The sequence below is a fragment of the Balaenoptera ricei genome, chromosome 12, assembly GCF_028023285.1.
Source record: "Balaenoptera ricei isolate mBalRic1 chromosome 12, mBalRic1.hap2, whole genome shotgun sequence".
Classification (NCBI taxonomy): domain Eukaryota; kingdom Metazoa; phylum Chordata; class Mammalia; order Artiodactyla; family Balaenopteridae; genus Balaenoptera; species Balaenoptera ricei.
Window position 1 is genome coordinate 79,716,626 of NC_082650.1, and position 24,646 is coordinate 79,741,271.

A 24,646-nucleotide genomic window follows, 5' to 3' on the forward strand; every position below is an offset into this window, starting at 1 on the left:
TATCATATCCAAACCACCAAAGTATTCTGTCAGCCTCTGAAATACGCCTCCAAATGTCCATTTTTCTCCATCTCCAGTGCTACTATCTTAATCCTTAACCACCATGATTTCTTGCTGGGATGATCCCAGTTGCTTCCCCATGACGCTTTTGCTTTTACTCTCTCTCCATCTCCTTCCACCAAGCACACAAAATTGATGTTTTAAAAATTGGGTTATATCACACCTCTGTTTAAAACCTTCTAATGGCTCAAATACATCCCCCAATATCACTGTTTCTGCAAGGCATTTCCTCACCCCCTTTTCTAATGATGCCTGACCCCTCCAGCCACCCTCTATCACATGATCACAGTATTCTCTTTATCATACTCCTATCAGTATTATTTTATTTATTCTTGTTTGTGTATTGTCTGTACCTTCCCACCCCCTCCCCCCTGAACATAAACATAGGGTAGTTTGACTTTCTTGTTCCAGGAGTATCACAATGCCTCAGCATGATGCTTGGAAGATAGTTGGTTTTCAAGAGACAGTTGTTGAATGAGTGAAAGAAAATCTTTCAAGGAAGCCCAGTACATAAAAACAGAGCTCAGAGCAAAGTTGCTCTGGTTGAATGGGAGGAGCTGGGGGAGGGAACTAGTGGTGGTGGTGGTGGTAGAGGGACCCTTACTTGGCCCTATTCCAGCTGCTTCTGAGGCTGCTTGAAAAACAGAGTGAAAATCAGGGGTGGTGTGGGGATGGGAGGAGCCAGCAAGCTGGAGCTGTCTTGGTCAACAATTTTTAAAAGAGTTTTAAAACAGTGCTGAAATAAATCAGTAAAAATAGTAGCACTTAACTCCAGTGTTTATTCATGGCTCCAAACATTGCTTGCAAAATGTCTTTCTCTCATTGATATAGCAGCCTCAAATAATAAAAAGCAAAACCCCAAAACTCCCTTTGCTGCAGCCAAAACATTTTTGGTAGATAGCTCTATGATAAGTATTTGAATATTGCTTGGGGCAGCTGTCCGCCGGGGCACCAATCCTTAACCAATCAGAAGACAGTCTCCAAAAGTTGGTAGTCAGTCAATAACATTGGGGAAGCAAATTATGATCATGGTACTGTCTTCTGGGATCAAGTTATTTATTTTATCATTGACATTGTCAACAATTCACCACCCAAGAAGTTCTCTGGTTTAGAAAATTGCAGGTGACAAATTTCTTATCTGAACATTAACAAAGAGAGTATATAAAAATTAAGAATGAGATGTAAAATTTCAAGAAGTTAGTTTCTCCTATCATCCAAAAATAAATAACAAACATTTTGAAAAATACTGATTCATAGGGCTACCTTTCCCAAGGTATTTATGTGTACTGACCTTACCTTAAATAAATGTATGATATTCTGATATTATCAAGGGAATATGTCTCCTTTGAGAAAGACCACTACAGTCCTCTAAGCCATGATGACATGAATCCTGGACAGATGGCTAGTCTCCCTCACAAACCCCAAAGCTCTTTTCAATTCCTGCCTCAGTGAAAGAATTAATTATTTTAGATAGTAGATTTCCTGGTTGCTCTTTTTTTTTCCATTTTTTTCTCCTTTTCTTTTTTTTCCTGTGCTCTTGAGAAGCTGATATTTAGGATGAGAAATAAAAGATTTTTAAAGTACTTTACGTTTTCAAATATATGTAAAAACTTCATTTAAAAATGATTTTTACAGAAACAGACTCACAGATATAGAGAACAAACTAGTGGTTACCTTGGGGTGAGGGAAGCAGGAAGGGGCAAGACAGGGGTAGGGGATTAAGAGGTACAAACTACTCTATAAAATAAATAAGCTACAAGGATATACTGTAGAGCACAGGGAATATAGCCAATATTTTATAGCAACTTTAAATGGAGTAAAATCTATGAAACTTTTGAATCACTATGCTGTACACTTGAAAGTAACACAATATTGTAAACCAACTATACCTCAATTTTAAAAATTATGTTTATTTCCAAATGATGTTTTTACTTTACGTACTGTAACTGCAAGAATAGAATGATAGGTAGTGGAAAACGGAACCATACCTTGTAAGCATAGGCACAATACAAATATTGATTTGTTGACAGCTGAAAGTAGGAAAAAACAAGGAAGGCAGAAAGGGCAAACCATTGGTATTAGTCAGGACTTTTCAGCACTAGATTCAGAAGATCCATCGCAAACTGGCTTAATCCTTAAAGAGGCCCTTATTGGCTCTCAGAACTGAAACACCAGGAGCAGAGCTGGTTTCAAACACAGCTGGAATTGGGGGCACAAGGGGTGTCACTGGCTCAGTTCCTCGATGTGTCTCAGCTTTTCCTGCACTGTAGTGACCTGACAACGCTCGGCTCCGCTTGCACGGTTTTTACACCACTAGCTGCGTGAGTGGAAAGGAACACGTTCCTCTCCCTCACCCGGGCTGGCAAACGTGTCAGGGGGTTTTATTGGCTCTCCCCGAACCCATCCCTGCAGCCCATAGAGTAGCACCAATCAGAGAGCGCTGCGAAGAGCTGGGAGAACCCAGCCAGGCACAGGTCAGAGTTACAGGACCCAGACTCAGCCCGCGGAGTGAGGGGTGGGCGGAAGCACGTGCCGCAGCTGCTGCTGGTACGAGCAAGGCTGTGTGGACTTGTTTCTTCCGAGGGTAAGTTTCTTCACCTGAGCCTCGTTTCCTCGTGGAGAAAAATGCCTAGTTCATAGCGTTGGAAGGATTGAATAAAATAACATAATTAAAGCACCTAAAAGGACAGTAGACTCAATGCTTTTTTTTTTTTGGAGACGAATTGAATTCTTTCCTTCGTAAAGTCTTTTTATTTTTTTATTTAAAAATTTTATAGAATTTTAAAGGTTACTTTCCATGTACAGTTATTACAAAATACTGGCTATATTCCCCGGGTTGCACAATACATCTTGAGGCTATCTTTTTTTTTTGGCTGCATTGGGTTTTCGTTGCTGTGTGTGGGCTTTTCTCTAATTGTGGCAAGCAGGGGCGGGCTCTAGAGCACAGGCTCAGTAGTTGTGGCACATGGGCTTAGCTGTGCTGCTCTGTGGCATGTGGGATGTGAGATCTTCCCGGACCAGGGATCGAACCCATGTCTTCTGCGTTGGCAGGTGGATTCTTAGCCACTGTGCCACCAGGGAAGCCCCTCTTTGAGGCTATCTTAAACCCAATAGTTTGTACCTCCCACTCCCCCGTCCCTGTATTGCCCCTCCCCCTCTCCCCACTGGTATCCACGTTTGTTGTCTATATCTGTAAGTCTGATTCTTTTCTGTTATATTCACTAGTTTGCTGTAGTTTTTAAATTCCACCCATAAGTGATATCAGAAGACGAATTAATTCTTATTCCGTTTCCTTTTTGGCAGTTAAGAGTTCAGGCTTTGCACAAGTAGCAATGACCATTGTCACCAGTAGGTGGCAGTCGTGTGCTGGACGGTAATGAGCTGGATTTTTGGTCAGTGAAAATTAAGAATTGGCTGAAATGGTGATTGGCACTTGGAGGAAAGCAGTGGGGACTGTGGGTCCAATTGCTGCTGCCCTGACACCGGCCGTTGTGACCTTGATCAAGGTCTGAATTGATCTCTGACCTGAATTTCCTCGAGTAAAACTTGGAGACCAATTCTCCATGCGGCTTTAAACATTTTTTTGTTTCTGTAAAAAGTGAATCTTGTATTTCATACTAACAATCTCAGAAGGCAAAAACTGCTCAGGAGTCTTGGTTGTTAACATATACTGTCTAAAAATATGACTGCATGAAGCATAACCCCTTCATTTATTGCTAAGTTTCTGCTACCCTGGGAGGCCTGAAAGAGTTCATGTAATTCTGTAAGGTGACTAATGGGCCCGCAGAGATGCTCTTGAGTTATACAACAGCTTGGAAAATCCTCCTACGAGGCCTGCAATTCGGAAACCTCACTATTAAAAAAGTCACGTTGAGTGGGCTTCAAAAGTATTTTCCAGTCATGTAATTGTGTTTTAATGGTAGGTTCTTAAAATGACTTGGAAAAGAAGGAGTTCAGAAAATTTCAGGTCTGAAATATGCTGGAAGTATCTGTGGCAGCAGGAGAAATCGAAAATGGTGACATTTAATTGGGCTTAAGAACGAAAGTGATGACTCCACTTTTGCGTGACTCAAACCTTATAACAAAGTTGAAATAAGACGATGTGATAAAAATGAGCATTTACCTGGTATAATATATTGGGGGAGGATATTGCATTTTTTTTGACACAGAATTCTTTACTACAGGAAGTTATGTGCTGGATCCATGTTATAAAAATCTTTGCAAAAGGGAGACCCAATTGAAATTCTAAGGGTGTTCACACATTGTGCATTCCGTGGAGATGTGGAATGGCCTCATCGGAACACTTGACCTTTATTTCTCAGCATGCTTCTTTGTCAGGATAAAGCCTCTTGAATTCTTAAACCTGGCAGGTGGGGGTGAGGATTTGTTGGTGAGGTGTGGATGAGATGTGTTCTCAGGTTTCCTTCGTTTTTTATAAATCCAGACTGCACTTTGCACAGTGCCACATAAAAGGGGAAAGAGAATTAACTAAGGTATCATTACGCAAATTTCAGAAACGGAGACCTGATTGAAATTAAAAGGTGTTTATTTGGGGTTTGCTAGGACTGTAGCCCGGGAGACACAGATTCAAGAAGCACTTGAATTGTGCTGTGTCCACTGGGCTACAAAATCGCGGGGGGAAAAACCCATATAAAGGCAAAAATCACAAGGTTACAATTAGTTACATGAGTTGTTTATCAGGAATTATCATTGGAGCTGGCAAGAAGTAAGGGTGCTTGTTAAGTAAGGATTTGTTGGGGTCCGAAATGGTTGCATATTTACAGGAGGAGGCCTTGAGACCATAAGGTTGCAGCTAGCAGGTTTTGTTCTGAATACGGCTGGTGGTATCCTTGGGTCTGGTACAGTTCAAAGAAAGTTGAAGTTCTCAGTGGTGCAGAGACGTGTCAGACCAGATCCTCAATAGTCACCCAGCTCCATTTTTGTCTGCCTGAAGTGTGATCACTGCGTTATCATTGCAGTTTGCCATCGGTATTTATTTTATTTTGTTGCTATAGAAGGATCTGAAAGAATGAGAGCTGTTTTGTGTTTACCTCTCCATTTTTCCTCCCCCATTTAAACGAGGGGGCTGGGACTTGAAGATCTCTTGCTTCTGGGTGGTGGTTGTGAGGTCGGAACAGAAAGCCCAGGTTACTTTCAGGCCCCAAGAGGGCTTAAGACACGGCATGCTGGGCCCCTTCCCAGGGTTTCTGATTCAGCAAGTCTAGGGTGGAGTCCAGGAATTGGCATTTCTAACCACGAGCCTCCCTTGGATACTAGATGCTGCAGGCCAGGGCCACATGTTGAGAGCTACTCAACAGCCTAGAAACCTCTCACCCCAGCAGCCTAGAAACCTCCCTTTTCTTTCCGAAGCCTGGAACCTGAGCTTCTTGAGAGGATTGTACTGAGGAGCATATGCACGTATGTGGGGAAGGGATGGTTGAAGGTGACTGTTGAGGGAACATGGAAGCTCTTGAAATTGAGGGACAGGACATTCCCAAGGCTCAGGGAAAACATGGAGGTCTGTAGATCCTGAACTTCTTGAGGATCAGTGCCATTTCCTTAGCCTTGCCCCAGGGCTGGACTGAGGTCAGGTGAGAATGGGGCTTGATGGGAAGCTGCTTTGCCCAGCACCAGATGATCCAGGGCACCTGTGACACAATGAGAAATTTGCTTATTGTCTGGGCACCAAATAAGCCTTCCAGATTTTGATGTAAACCCTGGGAGGAGGAGGACACATAACTAAATTTCTTGCCAATTTGTTACCAAGTCTAAGTTCATATTGCTCCCCACATGACTGGTCAATAAATTGAGAGGCAAGGTGTTGGGGCAAGGAATAGCAACTTTATTGGGAAAGCCAGCAGACTTAGAAGATGCTGGACTAGTGTCCCAAAGAACCATCGCACCTGAGTTAGAATTCAGGCTTCTTTTATACTCAAAGGGGAAGGGGTGTGGCTTGTTGTTGCAAACTTCTTTGGTGCCAGAATCCTTTGTTCTTGCAGCTGTCCAAGTAGGTCTGGTTACAATGTTCCTGTAAACCTCCAACAAGACAAATGTTATTCTCTGTTCTGCAACTTTTCATCTCTATATGAATGGAAAATTGTTACACCTTTCTATCATGTATATATCAGGCTAGAGGCAACATTCTTTTACAGAAGGTGCAGAGCCAGCATGACTAAGCACAGGCAACAGAGCACAAGGGTTAGAGCTAAAGGAATAGATTCAATATGGAGTCAGGTTTGTTCTTCTCTGTTCCAAATTCAGTGGCATAGGGAATGGCAGTCAGATTTGATTTGATTTGAAGAAAGCAATTAGATATTTCTTGCCTACCCAACTTTGAGTCCATTCCACACCCACTACACAAGTTTCAGACTTATAACACATAATCCACATGCATTAGTATTTGAGGCCTCAAACTAAGTTCTGTCCCTGCAAAGCTCTGGGTCCCACTTGGAGGGGAGGAGCCGGGCTTCTTCCAACAGCTGTGCAAATCTTGCCTGACCCAACACTGGGGGCTGAAATCCAGTCAGGCTGTGAGAAAAAGGTGACTTTTTCTAATTTTCTAATGTGCACACACAATTCCTGCATAATATTACATCATGAATATATTACACTTTAGGCATTTTCCTGTTGACTTTCACATGAGTTCTACCTTTCACCGCCTTAACAAATATCCCTGTGCATTTCTCCTGCCGTTGTAGATACTTTCAAATTAGATACTTAGAAATGGAATTACTCAACTACCCGACATTTTCACTTGACTTTTCTCAGACATTCTGCCCGTTAGAGATGCATGTGATATTAGAAGCAGTTTGGTTTTAAAAAAACATGCAAAAACTTTTGAGAGTGTTCAGGCCATCACCCAAGGGTGTAAATTAGCCCACGCAGGTTGCTTTCCTTTAATTTCTAGTTGAGATACACTGTCCTGAGCAAATGAAAGAAAAATTAGAGGAGAATGAGTGGAGAATTACTAAAATAGGTACATTTGGAGTAGGGATTAGGGAGCAATGCTTAGTGACTTAAATTACATAAAGGCACTGATTTCCTGAGGGTTGAACACAGGGGCATTAGAAGACAGAAAATTGTTGAAGATTAGCTTGTATCTCAAAATTATGGGTCAGTCCATTCCCATTTCCCACCAAGAACGAGGGAAAAAACACCCACTTTCTTTTCCTTGTAACCCAGGGCTCAGGTGATGTGTGTTAAGCCCCATTATGGGTTAAACAGACTTTGGGGGATCACATGGAAATTTAGATATCATTGCAGTTTTGTTTCTACGGGGGATGGATTTCTCTTTCCAAACAACCGATTTCAGTATATGCTTTTGGTGCCTGACCACTTATCAGGAGCATACGTTATGTGGTTAAAAGCTCAAACTTGAAGGACCCTGGCTTTTGGACTTTAGTAAGTACAACTAGAATGGCTGAACCAGGAAGTAACCATGCTCCAAAATCTCTAAGAGAGGTTTCAAATGTATTTACTACAATTCTTGTGCTGGGGTGGTTTGTGGTCGTTTTAAAAGCTAGGCTTTTAATGAACTTATGTGCAAAACAGAAATAGACTCACAGACATAGAAAACAAATTTATGGTTACCAATGGGGAACGGGGGGTGGGGGGATAAATTAGGAGTTTGGGATTAACAGGTACACACTGCTATGTATGAAACAGGTAAACAACAAGGACCTGCTGTTGCTGTCGTAGTAACGTAAAATGGGAAAGAATCTGAAATCTTATATATATATATATATATATACACATAACTGAATCACTTTGCTGTGCACCTGAAACTAACACAACATTGTAAATTAACTATACTTCAGAAATAAAATAAAATAAAATAAAAGCTAGGCTGTAACACCATGATGTATCCTGTCTTCTTTCCCCTGTAAAACAAGGTGAACCCCCAGGGCAGCTCTGTGGGAAATGGCTTCAGAAACACAGCCAGTCCGGGCCCCTCTGGACATCGAGAGTGGCGGGAGGAGGTTTGCACCACCAAGCTGCAGGAAACTGTTCAATTCCTGACCTGGTTTTTGAAAATATTCAAGGAGAAAGCAGGGACACTAATACCCACACTAGCCCAGCTACGTAAGACCGCCTTCCCTTTATTATTTCACGTTAGCCACATTAGTTTGAGTAGCAGGTAAAGCATCTTTCAAAAGACTGTCCTCTGCAAGGGAAGTCATCTGTTTTACATTAATCGTCCATTAGTCTCCAAGGTTCCATCCATTAAAATCCTCAGAGTCTCATTGCGTGTATTGTGCCAAAGTCCTGCTGTCAGCTTTCAATGCAGAGCTGTTTTTCCACATCTGACTTAATTGCTCTAAGTGCCATTTCCTTTGAGACAGCTTGGAGCTTGCCAATTAATGCTAACTTTCCTTCCTTGCTAGGTTGAACAGATAAGCCTTGGTGAGGACAATCCGGCTGCTATTTACTCTAATTTATTAGATACCTTTCTGCCTCAAGCTCACACAGTGAGTATTTTTACGTCTCTACTGTTCTGTTTGCCTGATTACTTGTGAATACGTTTGGAATGGACTTAGTTTTCTAGAGTGAAAATGGTCCATACATTTACAGCCCATCCGTGCTATTATGATGAGGGGTTGAAATTCCGTTTTCTCCTGATTAGTTTAAACACGTAATTTTTTAATGCACTCTGAAGAACAGCTTGGATGAAACTGACTTTGTTGATGGAAAAATTAAGCTTTCATCCTTTCAAATTACAGCTCAAGAGGCGGAAGCTTATGAGTTTAATTACTGTAGCTGCCTTATTATAACTGACTCACCTACCTTTAGCCCCACGGCTGCTGTTTTGAAAAAACACATTTAAACGGAGGAAGAGCAGAAATCATTGACATGACCAACCTTATAGCAGATTTTAGAAATTTTTGATAGGCATGGAAACAAATGAAAGTATGTAAGACAGAGAGGAACAGATTAACAGATTATTTTTAACTCTATATAGAAGTACTAGAGGCTTCCCTGGTGGCGCAGTGGTTAAGAATCCGCCTGCCAATGCAGGGGACACGGGTTCGAGCTCCGGTCTGGGAAGATCCCACATGCCGCAGAGCAACTAAGCCTGTGAGCCACAACTACTGAGCTCGTGCGCCACAACTACTGAAGCCCACGTACATAGAGCCCGTGCTCCGCAACAAGAGAAGCCACTGCAATGAGAAGCCCGCGCACTGCAACGAAGAGTAGCTCCCGCTCACCACAACTAGAGAACGCCTGCGCGCAGCAACGAAGACCCAACGCAGCCAAAAATAAATAAATTTTTTAAAAAGTACTAGAAAAACAACAGTTTTGATTCATTTTTTAAAAATTGTACTGTATTACCACTGACTGCAATTTATACATTTAATTAACATTTAAAATAGCCAATCAATTAACATAAATTTTTTTCGAGATATCCTGTTACTATATCTATGAATTCAGATTTTAAATAATGATTGTTGTCATTAATTGATTTTATTACAGGTTTTAAAAAAAATTTTACCAGGATTTAGTTTCATCTTATAACTGAGTTTGTTAATGAATGGCCCTGTTAATATTTGGTAAGTACTCGGGTATTGATTTGCTTGATTATATTTAAGCAATACAAGAAAGAAGAGAAAGGAAGTAGGAGGAGGAGGAGGAGGAAGTGATAAACGCATCCCAACTGATGCACATTACAGGATATAATGAAAATCAAAGATGGAATTTTGTGTTTTCTACTCCTTGAAGATTGTTGGGGAAAGATCCACTTTTGCCCTCAGCAAACTCTTTAGAACAAAAATGAGCAACCACCCTAGGAAACATTTAAAATGAGTGAAGTCTGCCTCTGAGGCCCTCCACCTTCCTTGCAAGGGACCCCTAACCTGGCAGTAACCTCTCCTACACGCTGTCCTCTACCCTTACCCATCTGGGGGGGCCAAGCCTGTGTCACATCTCAAATGGCCTTGGTTGGTACCAAGGTATTAGCAAAGCCAGCTACTAAGGTTTAGGATTTTGATCCTTTCAGAGGGTTCTCATCTTCATCTTCATCATCATCTTCAGTCAACAATTTTAAGAGCAGACTGTGTACAGAGCCTGGTGGGCCTATCAGAGTTATATCTTCCTAAATTACGACCCCTGTCGTAATTTTCTTACTGGGTTACCTCCTCTGATTAATTCTACAGGTTTTGTTTCTGCATCGTGGGTACAAAGGGTGGCCACATCCATCCATCTTTATAGAGGGAAATCTTTATCACCCCCAAATTACAGGCTAGTCTATTTCTAGAAAATTCCTTCAGTAGGTCATCTCCTCTGTAGGATATCCGTAGGATATTCCTTGAAAAATCCTATCAGCTTTTCCCTCAACCGTTTTCAGGAATAAAGTTTAGGAAAATTCCAAAACACAATCTAACAGATTCAAAGACATATATCAGGGATTAAAAAACCTCATACACATCCCCTTGCCCTTCAGAATAATGCTTCTTAACACTAGTTAGCTTTTACAATGTGATTTGTATTAGCCAGTGGTGATTAGATTAGAGCAGCCAAATCCACCAACCCAACTAGGAGTATTGTACATCCTACAAGTCTGTGTCATCATCTTTTACATCATCTTCTTTGTTACTGTTTCATTTACCCAGGAAGGTGATGCTTCCATATGTCTGTGTTTCTGAACTTTCACCCTAATGTTTTGATTGAAAGTCTGGAGTGTTGTCCACCCATGTGGGATCTTGCTGGAAAGGATATTCTCTCCAAGGTCTTTGCTTGGCGGTTCAGTCATGCTCTTGTGCTAACTCTCAGGTGTCTTTGTATCAAAACCCTTCTTATTATGGTTGAATCTGTTCCCCACCTATGGCAGACACACCATAGGGTGATCCCCTGAGTCACACCCTTAATTCCCTCACCATGAGTGTGGGTGAAACCTGTGATCTGCTTCTACCCAATAGAATATGGCAAAGATGCAGGATATCACTCTGTGATGGTATTATTTTATATGTTAAAGGTGAAGGGATTTTACAGGTATAATTAAGGTTGATAATCAGCTGACTTTAAGTTAAACAAAAGGGAGTTTATCCAGGGTGGGCCAGACCTAATCAGGTGATCCCTTTACAAGAGGCTCCATGACTTCCTTGAAGTTACAGACTTGAAGAAGCAGAGACTGTCCTCTCTCCATTGCATGCTTTGAAGAAGCAAGTTGCTGTGAATTCTACAGCCACAAGGAAATGAATTCTGCCCATAGCCTGAAGGAGCTTCGAAGCAGATCCTTCTCTAGGTGAGTCTCCAGATAAAAATGCAATCCAGCCAACAGCCTGATTTCATCCTTGGGAGGCCCTGAGCAGAAAACCCGGTTACACCATGCCCCGATTCTTAACCCAGAACATGTGAGATAATAAATGAGTGTTGTTTTAGGCTGCTAAGTGGGAGGTAATTTGTTGTGCAGCAATAGGAAGCTAATACCCACCCTTGCAATAAAGATGTTGTATTGTTTTTATTACCCAGCATCCCTTGTACCATAACTTACATAGATAAACCTTAACCCATGGACTACATACAAGGTCTTCTTGCACTTTGTACCCAAGTCACACCCCAGGTTCCAAAGATGACTTATATGTAACCCTCATGTTTCCTATATGCTTTGACGCCAGATAACCGAAAAGCAGATTTGGTCCCCAGCATTGGGAATAGTTCCTTCAAGTACCTGGACACATCTGGTCCCTCTGGTCCCTTTACATGAGCAGTTCTCAAACATTTTGGTCTCAGGGCTCCTTTTTATCCAAAATTATTTAAGACCCCAAAGAGATTGTGCTTATGTGGTAATGTTTATCACCTACTGTATTTGAAATTAAAATGGAGTGATTTTTAAACATGAGAACACACAAGCACACATTGTGTTAGCCATCACAACAATGGCACCATCCCTCCCCATGAAACTTCTGGAAAACCCCACTGTTCTCTTGTGTGAGAACGAAAGTAACAAGCTAAATAACATCACAATGTTATTATAAATGGACATGCAAACCTAAAAGGCTCTTGAGAACGCCAGAGATCGCTAGACCACACTTTGAGAACCATTGCTTTATATTGTCAGTTTTTACCTTTGTTCTGTTTCACATAGTAGTAATTTTTCCCCCAGCTTTATTGATATAGAGTTGACACATCACATCGAATTACATTGTATTAAGCAAACTCAAATAAGCTTATGAAAGAGATGAGGTAAACATTATTAAAAAGGAGAAACACAAAACCCCAGCTACGTGATGGTGCTGGTTATCCCTTCCTCGCCCCCTGGACGCACTGTCAGAGCTTCTCTGCCCACTTCTGTGCCCCGGAGGCTGACCTGTACAGGCAGCGTCACCAGCTCCCGGCCCCCCGGCTTCCGGGTTTGGCCAATGGGAGAGCCCAAGGGGAAATGGGAGGACGGGGGAGAGCGAGGCTGGGATCATGCAGTTCCCCACTCCCTGCCATATTACAGGTCACCGGCAGCCCCTCGCCCTGGCTCCAGCCCTCAGCTGGGCTCCAGCAGCAAAGTTCCTTCTCTTTCCCCTTCAGGGCTGGGAAGGCAACGGCTTCTTGTCGCTGTTAGTCCCCAAGGGGGTGGGTCTCACCAGTTTTGTTGGCCTCTCTAATCCTTCCCACATTCCATTCATTATTAAACTCTTTTGATTATTCTGTTTCCTAAGGGATCCTGGCTCACAGGGTGATTTGAGACAATTCCCTCAAGGTACAGGTCCCCAGTTTATTTAGCTGTACAATGAAGGGGCAGCATGTGCCAAAGTGGTTTCTGCACGTCCGTCTCACCATATTCTGGTTTGTATTCTGTGATCAAATACGTTTGGGAAACACAGAACATAATGTCCCCTCTTGGAGAACCACAATTTATGGCACCATATCAAAAGCCCTGAGAGGTCGTGAAGTCGTAAGCCTGCTTAGCTCAGCATTTCCCTGACATCCCAGTGGAGCCACAGCTTTTGCAGAACACCTAGTAACATCTAGTGAACTCTGGACTAGGTCATCTCCGGGTCTGCCTCATTCTATGGAAAGGTCTCTGAATGCGTATCAGCAATGGTGGGAGTATTTGCCGGTTGTCCGTCTATCCTGAAACGAGAAACACGCCCACCCATGGTGGTCATCTTACTCCAGGCACATTAATGGTGAAAACCTAGCTCCAGTCTCGCTCTCAGAGGTTCAAGAAAAAGCCTCCAGTGACAGGCTACCTCCCTTTCCACTCCTCCTTATCCTCACCCCGTGCACCCTGGAGTGGGTGATACAAGTGGGAAACAGGAGACCAAAGCCAATTTGTGGAGGTTACGGAAGATGGACTTCTCCTTCTGTGACCTCAGTCTGAGGCTGAGCTGCCCTTCTGGCTGTGACTTTAACATGGTAAAGAAGCACTCCTCTCATTAAAATCAGGATTGTAAGTAGGATTCCAGAAATAGCTGAACGCAAGTTTAGATGGAGTGCAGTGGCATCTGAGCACAGTTGAGTCTGGTGATGCAAAATAAGGTGTAAATCCTACAGAAACTCCCCTATGGGTCAATAGTTGTCATGAACAGCAAAGGCTCCTGGCAAGATTTAGGGTCCTTCTCGGCTTCCCTTTACAATAAGTAGTTACCCCCTTGGTCAGTTTCCAGAAAAGCCAACATACATCCTCACCTTATTCTTATTGCCGAAGCCCCGGTATCAGGCCATCCCACTCCAGTGGCACAAACATGGGGACCTATCCCCAGTTCCAGGGGTAAATCCTGACCGAACAAAGCCAATTTTTTTTTTAAACATTTTTCTTTTTTAAATTAATTTATTTATTTATGGCTGTGTTGGGTCTTCGTTTCTGTGCGAGGGCTTTCTCTAGTTGCGGCGAGCGGGGGCCACTCTTCATCACAGTGCGCGGGCGTCTCACCATCGCGGCCTCTCTCATTGCGGAGCACAAGCTCCAGATGCACAGGCTCAGTAATTGTGGCTCACGGGCCCAGTTGCTCCATGGCATGTGGGATCCTCCCAGACCAGGGCTCGAACCCGTGTCGCCTGCATTAGCAGGCGGATTCTCAACCACTGCGCCACCAGGGAAGCCCCGAACAAAGCCAATTTGTACGGTCCCATCCTCTTTCCAAGGACAGGTTTCAGGGTGGGCTTATGACCCTCTTCCGGTCAGTGGGGCCTGTAAGAGGGGTGGTGCACTGGAGGGACTTTGGGGAAAGTGTCCTTGTTTGTGAGAAAATGAACATCGGGCGCTGTGCTCCCTTTCTGCCACTCAATGTTGTTTCGTTTCTGGGTGTCTCACTTGGCCGTGCTGCAGCCATCTCGCTTCCACAGGGAGAAGAGCCTGAAAATACAACTGATGCTAAAGACAGCAGAGTAGAGGGTGAGAGGAACTGGGCAGACGGCATCACTGAGCCTCTGACTGTGCGTATGTTCCCTTCCATGAAGTTTAAGCCAGTTTGAGCCGGTGTTTTCTGTCTCTTGAAGCTCGAACCTTTCTGACAGATGCCCCCTTTAACGGAACTACTCATGGCCATTATTTCCTTGCTCAAATCCTTCCCGGGAATCCCCCATGAACGTGCAGGAAGCAGCAGAAGGTGAAACCCTGCATTTCCATGTTCTCAGGCCTGCCTCCCCCTGTGCCCCGGGTGTACAGTGACAGCGGCAGTCCTGCCCCCGCAAGGTGACATGTCGGAGCAGCTCGGGGATGTGGTCCTGGAGGACAGCACTTGTCTGGGAAGGCCATCCGTGGAGCTTTTCCCTGCAGAAGATTTTGGAAAGACAGATACTCATGTGAATTTCTTGCTTCCAACAGCTTCCCAGGTGGAGTCTTCCCTTGACACATACTTTTAGTTATTGTGTTTACACGTATGGTTTCATGTATGCATGGCCGTCATATGTCTCTATTCTATTTGGAACAACTGGGAGGTGGGACTTTATCTTTGACATGTGTCCCTGGTGTGTAAGACACTGCACTGTAAGTTATGTGCATTCAAGAAATACTTTCTCACTAATATCCCTCCCCATCTGTAGTATACGGAAAGAGCAGCATGAGAAAATGAGTCCTTTGTCCCTGGATCAGTCAGAAGTCAATCAGAAAACAGAAACCTTTCTAGGTTTTTCAATTAGAGTTGCTAGAGGGACTGAGGTTTCCAGCTGGGTAACTAAAGATCAGAAGGTTGCTTTGGGCACATCTGGGAGGGCAGGGCAGGGTCTCAAGGGAAACTGGGGCTGCCCGTGGTGGGTGTTCCCCAGGATCTGAGCCACTGCCTGCAGCTGATACCAAGGAACACTGGCTTCACCTTCTTTACTGTCTTGGACCTCACGTGGGGGCGCCTCTCACTGGCCAGATCTAACCTGGAGCCATGTGGGGAAAGAACTTCTGGGGAAGGAGGTTCCTGGTTTTCCTGTGAGACACAGAGAAGAATGAGGTAGGAGGTAGATGGGCTCCTGGGCTGGGCAACTGGAATTTGTCAAGTGGAGTCAGTTGGAGCTTGTTTTCCCTGACACTCCAAGGACAAAGCTAATGGCAAGAGCAGAGGGGAGCTGAGCTCTGCTGGAGTAAAAAGATAACCCCATCTTTCCTTCTTGAGGTCAAGGAGACCTCCCCAACTACACATGTGCAAAAAGCCTCCTTGGGGGTCAAAGAGGGAGGGGGCACTAACCCATAATAAGTTCCGTCAATCTCCCAGAGACCCCCTCGCTGGAATACATCTTGGCTAAAAGGTGCGCATGCCTATCGGGGAGGGCCCTGGGTCAGGTCAGATGGGGGAAACGAAGAAAGATGACTGGCCAGAGGAAAACAAAGACTGGGAAAAACTGCCCCTGTACGAGTGATTTAACTCACCTCTCTGGCACACTCCTCATTAGGGAGGACATCCACACTCTCCTCTGGGTGTGCATTTCTGCTTTGCTTCTGCTCTAAATAAACTGCTTCTTTGTTCTCTTTGCACATACTGTGCTTCCAATAAATTCTGTGCTTGCTTTACAATGTCTCTCTGTGGAATTCTTTCTCCAAAGAAGACAAGGACCAAGGTCCTCTCACCTGCCGACATCAGGCCTATGTATCACAATGAAGCCGAGTTGTCTACAGACCACCCGGCGGCCCTCTGCCCACACCGCAGAGGCATAGAAAAGAAAATCAAAACAAAAGCAAAGAACAGTTGAGAAACAACTGTCTTTAAATTATGCCAAGGGTAAGATCACTCTGGCAAAAAGCATTTGCTAAGCAGTTAATTGGTAAATGTCTGCTGTGCAGAAGCGGGGGCACGTTTTTTTTCTATTAAATTATTTCTTGCTCACATCTCACTCAGGTGCCTGGATATGACGCTGGAGCCAGATATAGCAGCATGGATCTCACTGGCACTTTCTTTAGAAGCTTGAGATGTGGAGCAGCTTTCTAAAAATGTGAGGTTCTAAAAACCCATACAGATCACAGGAAAGTTCCTCATCGGCTTGCAGCAGGCTCAAGTCCACGGTAAAGTGACAGACACAGTTTCCACCAAGAAATGAGCAAACTTTCTCCTCTTGTTTCAAGAGGGAAGACATAGAGTTGGAAGAAAGTGACCATGTTTCTAAACTTCCACACGCATCCACACCTACAGTTTTCTCCTGATGACCCTCGCATTTAGAGCTCACTGGGTTTTCTAAGAGAAGCCTGGGATAAAGGGAGAAAGAACAGCTAATTGACCGGAAGCTAAATGTAGCAAATCAGAAGCCTTTGTACTCAGGGACCAAAGACTCTGGTGTTTCTCACGGAAGCCCGATGCTTTGGTTAAGAAGAGAAGCCCAGGTACAGACCCAGCTTCCCAGAGAGAAATCTGCAGTCCCTTTAGCGCAGGGGTTCTGGAAGCTTCCTAGGTTTTGCGTGTCTTGGGGCAAACACACCAACACAAAAAAGCACTGGGAAGTCAGAGCCCCAGAGAAGCAGATCTGGGTACATCCTGTGGTAAAATAATTGGGTGGGAGGAGAACAGGGCAAGTGTCCATGGTAATGAAGTTTGTGGTCAATTATTCACCTTTTCCCCACCCCTCCCACACATTAGCATAGAGCATTGAGAAAGGATCATCTGCATATGTATGTGGTCCAGGCAGCGGTAGGCTGAGAGGGGGCTAATGACATTCTAACCACCTTCCCTGCCCAGCAGCAAGTCCTCCTCAGAGCTGCGGCCCCAGTTCTCAGGGCTTATGCCTCAGACTTCGAGCAAGACTTCTGCTCAAACTAGCACTTTCCATCAGGTCTATATTGCTGCGGTCCTGGGATGTCTCTGCTGCCCTCTCCCGGGGTGGGGCAAGCTACCTCCTGCAAGTGAGGCTCGGGCCTGCCTTTCCACCCGTGCGCCCTGAGAGGCACGGTCCTTCTAGTAGCTCAGGCGAATGCCCTTGGCATCCTGTAGCCCCTCTCTCACACCCACCCCGCCCCCGTCCCTGGATCTGGCCCAGTGGAGCTGAGTGCATACACTCAGGGCTTAATGGGGGACGTCTGAGTAAGGTAAGTAGATGCCTTATAAGGAGAAATTAGTATATTGACAAGCATGACGGCACAGTGTATTCAAAATTTTGATGTGTGATAAATCAGGTATGTTGTTCTTTGCCACGTCAAATGTTAGGGCTTCTTATGCTAAAAGAGGGCACCCTATCCAAATAATCCTCTAGGGTCTCAGTGCACCAATAAACATGTTCATCTGGGGGGAATTAAGAGATTTGCAAAAAAAAAAAAAAAGATTTGCTTTGGAGCCAAAAAAATAGCAATACAATAACTGCTACATGGTAGAATTTGCAAAGCAAATATTTTGATAGTGAGTATCAATGCTTTGTATTGCCTTAGTTGGTTTAATTTTAAAGACATGACTATGAAGATAGTCATAAATATGTATCTTTGTGTTATATTTTATTTTCTAATTTCATATCTGGCAACTGGTATGTGTCTCTTGCCCTGCTGTGCTACGTCCAGAGTTTTTAAGGAGCCAAATGAGTGGCAAATCTTACAGCGTAAAGACTGGGGAACGGGGAAGCCCTTACAGCTCTGTCCCAGCTGTTCAGATATGGGCCACAATCCATGGAGAGAATGATAGACAGTGGACCGTGCAGCACAACGATAATCGAGCTATTTTAAAGCAGCTCTGCGAGCCTAGACTGTACCCACGTCTCTGTTCCCGGGACAGTGCGGAAGGCATTGCCCGCAGAGGAAAAGCCAGGCTCTGTGTCTGCTCAGCCCCCTAGTAACCAGCCCCACCCTCTGGGGTCAGGCTGCCACCCACAGAGAGCTCAGGTGCCAGCTGAGTGCTTTCAGGGCCTGAAACCTGACCCCGTCAGGTACTCCCGGTGTGTGTGACTTTGTTAAAGAAGTTATGCACGCTCTCTTCTCTTTGCTTTTCCTCACGTATGAAAGGGGGCGATCACAGCCCCTTGTGGGTTAATATAGGGAAAATGCTTAGCACGATGCCTTCTGCGTGCTAAACATTCAGTACGTTTAAATACCATTATGCTTTATCTGTGAATAGCCCCTGCCTGCAAGCAGCTTACAATCTAATTGAATCGTTTTGAGAACAATTAAGGCTTGCTGCAGACCACGAAAAGCAGAAGAATTAAAGAAAAGGAGAGGAGATGAACGCTTGAGCTAATTAGAACAGTCTTCGTGGAGAGAGTGGGACTCGATATGAGCTTTAGAGAGTAAGGAAGATGAAGAGACAAAAAGAAGGAAGGGTGCTCTGACAGGGGCAGGAAGAAGCCAAGGCCTAGACGTGACAACGACTGTGTTGAAGGCAGGGGGTGGCGAGGACATCAGCCCGTGCGGAGTAAGAATTACAGGACATGGTACCCATGGGGCTGGAGAGACAGAAACCGGCCTGCTAGAGCCAGCGGGCCACCAGCCTCCTCCTGAAACCATCCGGAAAGGAGGCTGCAGGGCTGTGATTCTTCACGTGCGGTCCCACACTAGCGGCCCCAGCGTCACCTGGAAATCTGTTGGACAGGAAACTTCTCAGACCCCGCCCCAGACCCACTGATCCAGAAACTCCGGGGGTGGAGCCTTCCAGGTGATTCCGATACGTGATAACATCTGAGGACCACTGGGCAGCGGGTGGCAAGACGGTGCCTCTTCCCACCTATTCTTCCCACTCTGGCAGGTGCCCCCTCCCACCGGCAGCCCCAGCATAGGCTGGTTGGCATTCACACCTCAAACACACTTCCGTCAGCCTGAAAGAAAAATTCCAAAGAATGAGCAATGGACGTAGAGAGCAGGCCCTCCACATCGAAGGTGACTTGCAAACATTCCGCCCTTGCATCTTCAGTGTCTTGTGGAGTGGACCTTGGGCAGTGAAGAGCTGGATAAAGAATTTTGGCTGATGGCTGATACACTGCACTTAGTAAGTAAGCGCTTCATTTTCTTTCAAAGGTCTACTTACGAAGCTTTATCATAGGAAATATTGGAATGGCTTAGATTGTTCCAGAATACGAGGAGGCTGTAATACAGCCTCCAACCCAATCTAACTCATTTAAGAGATAGACACTCTAGTGATGGTTATTCTGAAACAATCCAGTCCCATCAGCCTCGTGAAAGCTCTTGCATTATCACCGGCTAATACAGCTTTTTCGTCTAAATGCTGGACTTGTGCAGGTGGCCATTTGGAGGATGAACTGTGCTCTTTGCTGTTCTGAGCAAACTAATGGCTCCTAGATATAAAAAGCCATTTCTACCTTTGTGGGAGGTAGAGGGTCATGTGACTTCCCTCAGAAAGGAGTCTTAACACTTCTAACCACGTTTGCACAATTATTTTCAAAACGTAGACAATAAAACAGATCGATTGCTTTCGCTGGCTTCCTTCATTTACCTTATTGGATCATTTGCTTGGTGCTTAAAACTCAGAGACAAGTCTAAATTCATTCAAGGGTCTACTGCTTCCGAAATAATTTCAGAGCATTTCAAATTGCATGGCTTTTTTTTTGTTGACACATAAAATATTTTTACCTTAGACATAGTTGCCTGTTCAGAGAAGTACATAGATTTTGCAGACAGGGGTGGGGTGGGGGAACCAGAGGACAGAATTGGGCAGCAATACTTAAATCTTAAATCCCTGTTTCAACCCTTTGGGTAGGCAAAGAAAATTAGTTTATTATGTGTTGCTGCAAAACATTCATCTAAAAGCCTAGAGGGAATCACAGGTGTCCCTGTGTTCATTAGTCCAGTAGCCATCCCTTGCTGCAGCTTTGGAAATCTATCTAAACTGACAAACAAGAAATTAAAGCAGTGATGTGAACTGGTCTCTGAAACTCCTTTTTTCACTGTAAAATTCATTGCCCAATGGGTGGGGTAGAATTAGAAATGGTTGGTTGGTTGCTTAATAAAAATTCCAACTAAGATCATGTAAACTGAAGCTCCCGAGCTAGGATGTACTATTCTTCTCAGAGCTGAGAGGATGAGGAAGAGGAAGACAAAGCCCTCTGAATGGGGCGTTGTTCATTTCTGCTTGTCGGATGCAATCGATCTCCCAGTCCTGTCTTGTCTACCTTGGCACTGACACTCTTATATGATGGTGATTTTTGTTTCATTTTCTTACCATATCCTGGTCCAGAGCCTCATTATCCACTCAACTATCACGTCTTCCTGCTGCTTGTCTCACCTTGTCCCCACTTCGTGCAGCCTACACTTACCTGCTCAGTTTTCCAAGAATGCTGCCTGTCGTATCAGTAAACAAAGGATGCTGCAGCCATCAGACCATCAACTTCTGCGGCCCCCCACCACAGTGCACCCTGAGAGGATTCAGGATGGAGAAAAACAGGATACTGGGGGCTTCCCTGGTGACGCAGTGATTAAGAATTCGCCTGCCAATGCAGGGGACACAGGCTCGAGCCCTGGTCTGGGAAGATCCCACATGCCACGGAGCAACTAAGCCCGTGCGCCACAACTACTGAGCCCGCGAGCCACAACTACTGAGCCCACGTGCCACAACTACTGAGCCCGCGCACCTAGAGCCCATGCTCCGCAAGGAGAGAAGGCACCGCGATGAGAAGCCCTCACACCACAACGAAGAGTAGCCCCTGCTCGCCGCAACTAGAGAAAGCCCGTGCGCAGCAACGAGGACCCAATGCAGCCAAAAATAAATAAACTAATAAATAAATTAAAAGAAAAAGGAAAACAGGATACTGGCCCTAGATAGTTAAGGTGCATATCAAAGGAATGATTTCATTAAGCCCAGACTCTTGCATCTTCCCATACGTAGGAAAGCACTGAATTCATTCACTTGAGATGTCTGTTTTTTCTTTAATTAGCAGTAATATTTTGATGTTCAACTTCCTGGTTTCCCGTCCCCACCCCTCCCAAATTCCTATATATCCTGGTTCCTCCCTTACCTCTTCAGTCAGTGCAGTCCCTCAGAGCTATCTGAGAGCCTAGCTCCTGGGCTTAAGTCCTCAGTATATCTGCAGAATAAAACATAATTCTCAAATTTTAGGTTGTGCATTTTTTTCAGTGGGCACTAACAATTTCAGTGACTCCATACTGCCTTGTAAACCTTGTACGCTTGTATACATATATGTGAATGTAACATTGATATTGATATAATATTTGATATATATCAAGTATGATTTACGAATATACTATTTAACCTCTCCACAATAACTTTGAAGACCTCCATGAGGAGACCTCATTCTATCCTGCTCTCAAGGCACCTGGCACACTTTTTTGCACTGATTTGTTTACATGTGTACTCTCCCAACTGATCTGGAAGCTCACCCAGGGCTGCAGCCATGACTTACTCATTTTGGTCTGCATTTCCAAGGCCCGGCCAGTTCCTAGGATGTAGTGAGTTCTCACAAATATCTTTCAACTGAATGAATGAATAGAGGGTCCTGCCTTACCTGATGGAAGAAATTTAGGAAAGGACATGGCTTTCAGGCCCTGGCAGTCTAGGCCATCACCACTACATTAAAAATGGACTGGGTCAGGCAGTAAAATGACTACGGGAAAGAGGGTTCAGCAGAGTCCAGAAGATGGCTTCTGGACCAACTCAACTTGTAATCATAGAAGCTGCGGGTCTGACACACAAGGGACAAAGCAGGCTTCCGCTCAGAAGTCACCTCCTCTGACAGACGTTCTCTGGACTGTCTGAAATGTTCATCCCTCCCTGTCCCTCAAGCCTCCTACCTTGCTTTGTCTTCATCATTCTCATCACAATCTTACTGTTTATTAAGCACCCCTCTATCTATTGTCTGGTCCCCATTATAATGTAAAACCCACAAGGGTGAGAACTTTGTTGAATTCACAAGACCTATAACAGCACCAGCCACATGCTAGACCCTCAATAAATATTGGGTGAAAATAAACGAATCGATCATTTTTTTCCCCAGGAATTGATGAATTCTGTTGCTGCTTTTTCCAAGTATGATGATTAGTAATTTGATAAGCTTGGTCTCCTGGGAGTTTGAGAGGAAAGTATTATGAGATGGAATCAAAAGCACCAGTCAAAACTCAGGAGCCTGAGTGGTGAAGGAAAGAGGCCATCCTGAGGGCCGACCCACCTATGGCGGGTCACTGTGGTTCACAACATGACCTTAAATCGTGACACAGTGTGTGTTCATTGTTCCTGGGTTTATCCTTCACTCATGGACTTACTGAACTATCCAACTAATAGATCTTTTGCACCTACCCTATGACAGATGATGCCGGACAATCTCTGGATACCCGGTGAAACGTAGGACGTTATACAAAACTTAGGCCATCAGTAAGGTTTTCTTTTTTCCTTAGAAGTCTGTTAATCATAAGTGGCATAATTCCTTGGACCATATTACATTTCATTTCTAGAGGTTGTTAACATTTACTTGTCTACCTCTATTACACCCTGGAAAAGGAGACGAGTGGCCTGGTTAGTGCATCAGATGGCTCTGAGCCAGCTATGGACCTCTACAGGGAAATCTGAGTAGACATGTCAATGGTGCTCCCTGGGTGAGGGTAAATGCAGCACAGCTTCTAGTCGGTGCTTCCAGTACCAAGTGCTCCCGAGTGAAAGATCCTGCTCCTGATAAACCGTTAATGCTCCATAGAGACGACCACAGGTACCATGAAGTGTCAGCTGGGAGCTGCTCTGAGATCAAGGGCAAGCTGTGACACGCTGACCTCCTCCAAAACCTTAGGACACAAGGTCAAATGACCTAGACCTTCCATTATTATTATGTGACAGGGCTTTTGTTTCTTCTAATTCGATGTTTTTCTCAGATCAAGTGACAATTAATTATTGATTTGACAACTGTTCTAGTCAAAACAGACTGTTAGTGTGTTATTTTTCTGGTCCCTTTAGAAATTAAAATTTGCTAGCCCTTTCAATTATATCTGGGACCAAAAATATGTTTTCTAGAACTCAGTTTAGTTATTAAAGATGGGAAAATAGGCTATTACATAAGTGAGATAATTTCATTCTTTTACAAAGTTTGGGGTTTACTATTAAAGATTAAGAGTGCTATTGGAATCATACTTTGGAGTTTTAATGAGAGTGTGAGTTCTAATTGTTTTGTAGAAATACTTTATTTTTCCTTAAATACAGTTTAAGCTACAATAAGATAAACATTTCACTTCTCAAATTAGCAAAGATCTAAAAGTACAATAACACATTCCATTGCTGAGTGTTAGGGGGATAGGCTCTCTTACATTAATGGTAGGATATGAATTGATGGAATCTCTCTGGGTAGAAATTTGTCAAAACACTTCAAAATTTTAAAAAATTTGTATTGCATTAGGTGGGGCTGAGGAAAATAAGCCTCAATGCGCAGGGGTAGGGGTGAGGGAGCTGGGGCAGCCTGAGCCAGTTAAGGAGGAGGTCCATAAAAGAGGGTGACCAGACCCTGGGTGTCAGGGCACAGCAGGGTGAGAAGGGTGTCCAAGTGGGTGGACAGTTGTAACAATGGCCCACGGTAGGGCATCAGAGCCCAAGAGGGATGAGGAAAACATCTGCATGGTGTGGGGCAGCTTGGTACAGGGTTTCAGAGCCCAAGTAGGGTGAGGGGCCGTACTGTGGGGGAGGGGTAGCCCAGAAAAAGTCATTAAAACCCAGTGGAGATCCGGTGCAGAGTGTCAGCATCCTTATGAATTGAGGAGGGAGTCGGTACATGGGGGGTTGGGAGAGGGTAATGGCAGAGTATCAAATTAGTAAATATACTGAGTATAACATGAGGCAGGATTCTCACTGTTGGAGAATGGGGTTACAGACGTGGGAAGGGAGAAGACTAGAGTAAACCCTGTGGTGCTGGGTTATAATGGAGGATATTGGTGTGAACTCATGGTTTGTAAAAATAGTTATAGAAATAAGTATGACATAAATATACGTCACAGTGTGTGTGTGTGTGTGTGTGTGTGTGTGTGTGTGTACACATGGATTCCAGCTCTGTCCGCTGGGGAGGTCTGGGAGCTGCAACACCTCAATAGCAATGAACACACCTGGTGCCTAGATACTGGTTTCTAAACATCAGTCTGTACTCAAAGGAACCAAAGATTCTTGAACAAATGGCTGATACCAGGGCCGGGGTAGAGAAAGTAAAAGCTGATCCTGAACATCTTGTTATGCAAAAAAAAACACGGAAGTGCTCAAATAATGATGGGGTTATGTATGAAATAGAAAGCCAGCTTAAATGGGTTCCCATTGACCAAATCTGG

The 24,646-nt window shown here is 44.3% G+C and overlaps 1 pseudogene; it reads right to left on the reverse strand.

The window, feature by feature from the left end:
• The window catches only part of LOC132376115 (parafibromin-like), a 46,592-nt pseudogene extending 30,634 nt beyond the window's left edge, over positions 1–15,958 (reverse strand).
• Positions 15,959–24,646: the final 8,688 nt, after the last annotated feature.